At 38.1% G+C, this 8,365-nt stretch overlaps 1 protein-coding gene across 1 annotated transcript in view; it reads left to right on the top strand.

Annotated features, from left to right (window-relative positions):
- The window catches only part of TPGS2 (tubulin polyglutamylase complex subunit 2), a 52,366-nt gene that overhangs the window by 13,396 nt on the left and 30,605 nt on the right, over positions 1 to 8,365 (top strand). The gene's annotated exons all lie outside the window — the stretch shown is intronic.

Genomic DNA, 8,365 nt, shown 5'->3' with positions numbered 1-8,365 from the left:
TTTTTTTTTTTTTAATCTTCATAGCACTTATCACTGTTTGAAATTATGTATGTATTTGGTTGCTTTTTAAATTGGTCTCTTTTCTATAATAGATGTCCAAGACCAAGTGTAATCTATCCTAGGAATATGTGGTTTGTTTAACATATGAAAATCAATTAATGTAATATACCTTATTGATAAAAGACAAAAAACACATAATCATCTCAGTAGGTACAGAAAAACTACTTGACAAAACCTAACACCCTTTCGTGATTAAAAAAAAACAAAAACAACAAACTGGAAATCAAATAAAATAGAGATAGAACTTCTTTAAGAACAACCTGATAAAGGGCATCTATGAAAAACCCAGAACTAACAATGTGCTTAGCAGTGAAAAACTGGCAGCTTTCCCCGTAAGATCAGGAATTTTAAGTGTCCCAAGACCACACCAGATTGGATAATTCACTAGGAAGGTTTCAGGACTCAGGAGATAGTCATAGTCATGGCTGTGATTTATTACAGCAAGAGGATAAGAAACAATCAGCAAAGGGAAAAGTACATGTGGGGACATTAAGGAAACCAGGTGCAAGCTTTTAGGAGTCTTCTAGTGGAATCATGTGGGACACAATTTCTCTAGCAACATGCTGCAACATGTCTGAAATGAGTAGAGAAGCTCACCTGAGCCTGGGAGTTGAGACCTTTTGTTGGAAATCAGTCATGTAGGCACCCTCTGCCTAGCCATTTACCTAGTTAGTATATACGAGAATTCCAGACTCTCTGAGGAAGAGCAGGTGTTCAGCATTAACCATATCGTTTGTATGAGTAGTTTAGGCACAATAAGCCATTCTTTTCAGGGAATGATGGGAACCCTGAAGTGGTTAAAATGGTAAATTTTTTTTTTTTTTTTTTAAGAGACAGGATCTTGCTCTGTCACCCAGGCTGGAGTGCAGTGGCACATTCATAGCATTCATAGCTCACTGTAACCTTAAATTCCTGGGCTCAGGGGATTCTCCTGCCTCAGCCTCCTGAGCAGCTGGGACTTACGTACAGGCTTATGCTACCAAGCTTAATTAATTTTAAAATTTTTTGTAGAAACAAGGTCTTACTATATTACCCAGGCTGGTCTCCAACTCCTCACTTCAAGCAGTCCTCCCATCTTGGCCTCCTAAAGTACAGGGATTGCAAGTGTGAGCCACTGTGCCTGGCCTAAAATGATGAATTTTATGTATATTTTACTACAATAAAATTCACTGCAAAGTTATAGTAATCTTCAGAGTGACACTGGCATAAAAATAGAAATATAGATTAATGGAATAAGATTGAGACACCAAAAATAAATCATCACATTTCTGGTTCATTGATTTTCAACAAGAATGTCAAGACAACTCAACAGGAAAAAATAGGCTTTCCAACAAATGACTGGATATCCACATGTAAAAAGAATGAAATTGTACCTCTACCTAAAATCATATACAAAAATTATTTCCAAATGGATCTTAAACCTAAACGTAAGAGCTAAAACTATAAAACTTGAAAGAAAACATAGGCCTTAGGTTAGTTTTTAAGTGACCTTGGATTAGGCACTAGATCTTAGATATGAAGCTAAATAAAAGCACAAGCAACAACAGAAATAAATTGAACTTCATCAAAACTAAAAATATTTGTACTTTTAAGGATACCATCAAGAAAGTGACAAGACAATCCACAAAATAGAGAATATTTGCAAATCATATATATGAAAAAGGACTTATAGATGGAATCCATAAATAACTATTACAACTCAACAATAAAAGACATTCCATTTTAAAAGGTCAGAGTAGACATTTCTCCAAAGAAGATAAACAGCTGGTCAATAAGCACATGTGAAAATGATAACCATTAGGGTGGTACAGGTCAAAACCACAATGAGATACCACTTCACAACCACTAAGATGGCCATAATCAAAAAGACAGACACAAACATTGGTGAGGGTATGGAGAAATCATACGCTGCTGGTGGGAATGTAAAATGGCACAGCAGCTTTGGAAATGAGTTTGGCACTTCCTCTAAAGGTTAAACACACACACACAAAAGGTTAAACATAGAGTTACCAGATCATACAGCAATTCCATTTCTAGGTATATACCCCAGAGAAATGAAAACATAATTACATGCAAACACTTGTACACAATGTTGGTAGCAACATTATTCATAAGTCAAATGTGGAAACAACCCAGATGTCCATCAGATTATGAATAGGATATACAAAATGTGTTATATCCATACAATAGAAAATTATTTAGCCATGTGAAAGAAGTACTGAGACATGCTACGACATGAATGACTTTGAAAACAAAGTGAAAGAAGCCAGTTGCAAAAGCCATATGTTGTATGAGTTCATTTATATGAAATGTCCAGAATAGGCCAATCTATAGAGACTGAAAATAGATTAGTGGTTTGCAGAGGCTGGTGGGAGAGGGGACTGCTAATAGGTGTAGGGTTTCTTTTTGGGGTTAGGATGCATAACTCTGAATATACTACAAACCACTGAATTGTACACTTTAAAAGAGTGAACCTTATGGTCTGTGAATTATGTCTTTATAAAGCTATTCTTTTAAAGGAATACTGAAAACAGTCCTATAAGAATTCCTGCTCTAATCCCCAAGACTGAGGCTCATGAGATACCACACACCTTGATTGTGTTATGTTAAATGGCAAAAGAAATTATCCAGGTGGGCCTGATGTAATCACATGAGCCTTTAAAACAGGCTATTAATAGGGAAGTCAAAAAGATTTGAAGCATGAAAAAGAGTTGTTATGCTATTGCTGACTTCAAGATGGATGGGAGTATGCGACAATGAATACAAGTGGCCTTTGGAAGCTGAGAGTGGCCCCAGCTGACAGCAAGCAAGGAAATGGAGACTTCGGTCCTACAACCAGAAGGAATTAAATTCTGTCAGTGACAGGAATGAGCTTGCAAGGTTACCCCCGGCTCCAGATGAGAACACAATAGCGGACACCTGAGCAGTCAGCCCACCTGATATAAGGATAGACCAATGATTTCAGCTTAACAAGAGAACCCAGTCGTGCTGTGCCAGACTATTGAGCTACAGAACTGTGACCTGATAGAGTATTGTTTAAAGCTATGAATTTGTGGTGATTTATTGCTTAGCAATAGAAAATTAATACATTTCCCCAAATGTTTTAAAGAGCAAATGTCATATTAACACATGTCAAGAGAAACACTATATAGTACACATTATGAAATATGATAGTTGAGACCAAATATATCTGTCATAACAATATGAATGAGTTTACACACCTATTAATAGAAAAAAAATAAGTCTTGCTCACAAAATCCAACTATTTGCTGTTTTCAAAAGCATACCTAAAGCAAACTAATTCAGAAATGTTACATATAAAAAATGGATACATGTTTCTGGAATCCCACCACCACCCACATGTTTAATGACTCGAAGGACTCACAGGACTCGGAGACAGTAGTGGTCCGAGCTACAATTTATTACATTGATTAGCAAGAGGAAAAGACATAGGTAGAGTGTAGAAGAATCCATGCACAGGCTTCTGAAGTTTTCCCTCCTATGAAAGATCACATAGAATACACTTAATCCTTAAGCAGTGAAATGCAGCAATATGTGTGCAGTGTTTCTTTCCAGGGAAGTCTGCTTAAGACTCAAATTCCAGGGATTTGTCGGGTGCTAGTCACATAGGCAAAAAAACAGCCACAGACAGTGAAATTTCGGACTCCCAGGAGGATAGCAGGTGATTAGTAGTTTAGTGCCATCAGGGGGCAAAACAGCTTTATCAACATAGGAAACATTTCATAGGCCAAATTCCCAGACAGCAGTCAAAGGCCATTCCCACAAGCTGGCCCTCAGGTTGGCTATGTTTACTCTTTTCTATGCGGTCTACCCCTGCCCTTGCCACCACCACTAGTCCTCCAGATACCCAACCTTCAGGCCTTGCCTTCAAGTAAACTCTTACCAAATTGTTTGGTTTGCATAATAGATCATTAACTTTCTTCAATATTCTCTTTGAATATTCTTATTTAGCCATAGCAATATCTAAGTTATCTCTTCTCCTCTGGCTCTAAAGGCCTTTATTGTCATATCTTGCATCCTAAAACCTCTCATACTTTTGTCTGGCTCTGTGCACAATTCTTAAGTCATGTAAATGACCACTTCATCTGACTTGTGCCCATTCATCTGTCTTGGAAAGTTATCTCTGAGCCCACAGACCCAATCTGTGTCTGTCAGAGTTCTTAGTTGCAGGCAATAGCATAGCTAGTTTAAGGCTAGAAATACGCTTTAGCTAGTTAAGACAGAAAGAGATCAATTAAGGGGTATTAGCCTACACAATCATTGGGAAAGCTGAAGGAAGCAGACTCTAAATTGAGAACTTTACTGCTATGGAGGAAGTACTTGCAGCTAGTATGATAAGGAAACTGCAAAACTGGGAAATTGCTACTGTTGTAGCTGCTGCCACCACCACTACAACTCCCAGCTCCATGAGATTATGCTTGTGAGAAGATCCAATCTCCCCATTTGCCTTCCACCTCACCTGCTGATTCCCTTCTTCCAAGTTTTATGAGAGTAGTTCCCATGCAGGAATCCCAATCACCAGAGGGAGTCAAGCTCCATTTGGGAGATGTAGTCTTTAGCTATCCAGTCTCTAAAATACAGAAAAGCACGCTAGGAGGGAGCAGGAGTTGGTGTTAATTGAGCCAGTCTTCAGTAACTACCACATCATCCTTCAAGGCCCAGATCATCTGTTTCTGATGTTTTCTATCACTGGTTTGGTCTTCATTGACCTTGCTCTACCTTCAACTCCTGTGGCCCTTAAAGTAGGTACCACCTAGTTGAATACATAATTATATATTATTTTGGAGTTTTCACTTTTGGTTCATGTTTGTCTTGGTTCTCTAACTAGGCAATACGTTTCTTGAGACAGTGTTTCCTACTTAAATTGCTAATCTCTGGCAGTAATTTCCTTGAGCTGAGGGCATAGCAGGTCCTTATTAAATACCTCAGAGATTGTTTTCCACTAGGGAGTATGTTCCAGTTATCTATTGCTGGGTAACAAACCACCCCAAAACATAGTGGCTTGAAACAACAGTATACTATCTCTCCCAGTTCTGTGGATTGACTGGGCTCAGCTGGGGTAGTTCTCATTTTGAGGGTCTCAAGTGGTTGCAGTTTGTTAGCAGCTGAGACTGGAATTATCACATGGCTTTTGCACTCAAATATCTGGCCTCCTCTGTGTTCCTTAGCATGGCCTCTCTCCAGAAGAGTAGCTTGGATTTAGTATGTGATGGCTCAGTACTCCAAGGAAAAGAGAAACTGTTGATCCTCTTAAATTTTAAGTCTAAAATGGCATAACATCTGTTTACCATATTTTGTTGGTCAAAGCAGTCACAGGCCAACTCCAAATTTAAGAAGGTGGAGAAATAGATTTCACCTCTCAGTAGAGGAGTGGTATGAGCATGCAGGGAAGGAATGAATTGATAGCAAACAAGTTTGGAGTAAGCCACTAGAGAGAGTTGTAATCTGTGGCATATCACACAGCTACCTAGAGTGGACTGTGCTGAGTCAGAAAATGTGAGTGTCATATCTCTTACTCAGACATACAGGTTATCCAGCCAGACTGCTCTCAAATGCTTGTCATTGGTCACAAAGGGAGGACAATGGGGATGGCTATGCCTAATCAGATATTACTTCTCATATGTGGCATCTGCATAGGCCAAGGACATAGAGTTATTCATATAGTTTGGTAAACATCCTCAAATGCTTTTTGTTTTATCACCAAAATGATAAGCTACAAAGACAACATGGTAGAAACAGCATTAAGTTTGATGTCCATAGCTTTGCTAAGAGATTTAATTCTATGAAATTATTTTACATCTCTGAACCTCAGTTTCCTTTTCTTTATTTCTTTCCTCTCTTTCTTTTCTTTCCTTCCTTTCTTTTTTTTTTTTTTACATGCAAAACAGGTAGCAAAATAAGTAGCAGTATTTTTTTTTTTTAATTCAGGATATTATGGGGGTACAAACATTTTGGTTACATGTAATGCATTTGCCTCACCTAAGCCAGAGCTACAAGCATGTCCTCCCCCCATACAGTGCACTCGGCTTCCATTAGTTGTGGGTTTACCCCTGCCACCCCTGACACCTGACCAGCACCCAATGAGTATTACTACCATGTGAACACCTTAGGGTTGATCAGTCAGTACCAATGTAATAGTGAGTACATGTGGTATATCCATCCTTGTGATACCTCACTTCAAAGAAGGGGCTCAGTCTCTATCCAGGATAATATAAGAGGTGCTAGTTCACCATTGCTTTTTACAGCTGAGTAGTATTCCATGGTATACATATACCACATTTTATTAATCCATTCGAGGATTGATGGGCACTTGGGTTGTTTTCTGCATCTTTGCAATGTGAATTGTGTTGCTGTAAACATTTGTGTGCAGATCTCTTTATTATGTCTTTTTTCCCTTTGGATAGATACCTAGTAGTGGCATTGCTGGGTCAAATGGTATTTCTATTTTTAGTTCTTTGAGGTATCTCCAAACTACTTTCCACAGGAGTTGTACTAATTTGCAGTTCCACCAGCAATGTAAGAGTGTTCCAATCTCTCCACATCCACGCCAGCATTTGTTATTTTGGGACTTTTTGATAAAGGCTATTCTTACTGGAGTTAGGTGATATCTCATTGTAGTTTTGATTCGCATTTCCCTAATGATTAGAGATTTTGAGCCCTTTTTTATGTTTGTTGGCTATTAGTCTGTCTTCTTTTGAAAAGTTTCTGTTCATGTCCTTTGCCCATTTATTGATGGGGTTGTTTGATTTTTTTCTTGTTGATTTTCTTAAGGTCTGTATAGATTCTTGTTATTAGCCCTTTATTGGCTGTGTAGAATGCAGATATTTTCTCCTATTCTGTAGGTTCTGTATTCACTCTAAGGACAGTTTCCTTGGCTGTGCAGAAGGTTTTTAATTTGATCAGGTCCCATCTGTTTATTTTTGTTGCTGCTGTGAATGCTTTGGGGGTCTTCATAAATTCTTTACCTAGGCCAATGTCTAAAAGAGTCTTCCCAACATTTTCTTCCAGAATTCTTAAGGTTTCACGACTTAGGTTTAAGTCTGTTATCCATTGCGAGTTGATTTTTGTGAGAGGTGAGAGGTGGGGATCCAGTTTTAATCTTCTGCATGTGAATATCCAGTTTTTCCAGCACCACTTATTGAACAGAGATTCTTTTCCTCAATGTGTACTTTGTCTGCTTTGTCAAAGATTAGATGGCAGTATGAGAATGGCTTTATATCTGGGATCTCCAAAGGTCTGTATCTGTCTTCTTGAGCCAGTATCATGCTGTTTTGATTAATATAGCCTTTTAGTAAAGTTTGAAGTCTGGCAGACTGATGCCTCTCAATTTGTTCTTTTTGCTTAAGATTGCTTTGGCTATAGGAGGTCTTCTCTGGTTCGAGACGAAGCATGGAATTTTTTCTTCTCAATCTGTAAAGAATGATGGTGGTATTTTGATAGGGATTGCGTTAGTTCCATAGATGACTTTAGGTAGAATGGACATTTTAACAATATTGATTCTACCAATCCATGAGCATGGTAGGGATTTCCATCTGTTCACTTCTTCTGCAATTTCTTTTCTCAGTGTTTTGTAATTCTCCATATATATATATATATACACACACACACACACACACACACACACACACATATACACACATATGTGTATATATCTTACCTCCTTTGTTAAATATATTCCTAAATATTTAATTTGCTTTGATGCTATTGTGAAAGATGTTGCATCTTTGATTCGATTTTCAGCTTCACCCTTATTGGCATATATGAATGCCACTGATTTTGTGTGCATTAATTTTGTATCCTGAGACTTTATTGAATTCGTTTATCATGTCCAGGAGTCTCTTGGTTGAATCCTTGGGATTTTCTAGATATAATAGCATATCGTCAGCAAACAATGAGAGTTTGACCTCTTCTGCCCCGATTCGGACACTCTTAATTCCCCTCTCTTGTCTGATTGTTCTGGCAAGGACTTCCAGCACTATGTTGAACAGAAGTGGAGATAGTGGGCAACCTTGTCTGGTTCCTGTTCTAAGTGGGAATGCTTTCAATTTTCTCCATTGAATATGATATTGGCTGTGAGTTTATCATACATATGGCCTTAATAATTTTAAGGAATGTCCCATCTATGCCTATTTTGTTAAGAATTTTTATCATAAAAGCGTGCTGGATTTTATCAAATGCTTTTTCTGCACCAACTGAGAGAATCATATGGTCTTCGTTCTTGCTTTTATTTATGTGGTGAATTGCATTTATAGATTTGTGTATGTTGAACCAGCCTTGCATCTGT

The sequence above is a fragment of the Propithecus coquereli genome, unplaced genomic scaffold (genome assembly GCF_000956105.1).
Source record: "Propithecus coquereli isolate 6110/MARCELLA unplaced genomic scaffold, Pcoq_1.0 Scaffold51, whole genome shotgun sequence".
Classification (NCBI taxonomy): Eukaryota; Metazoa; Chordata; class Mammalia; order Primates; family Indriidae; genus Propithecus; species Propithecus coquereli.
This window is presented reverse-complemented; position numbering and strand designations above follow the sequence as displayed.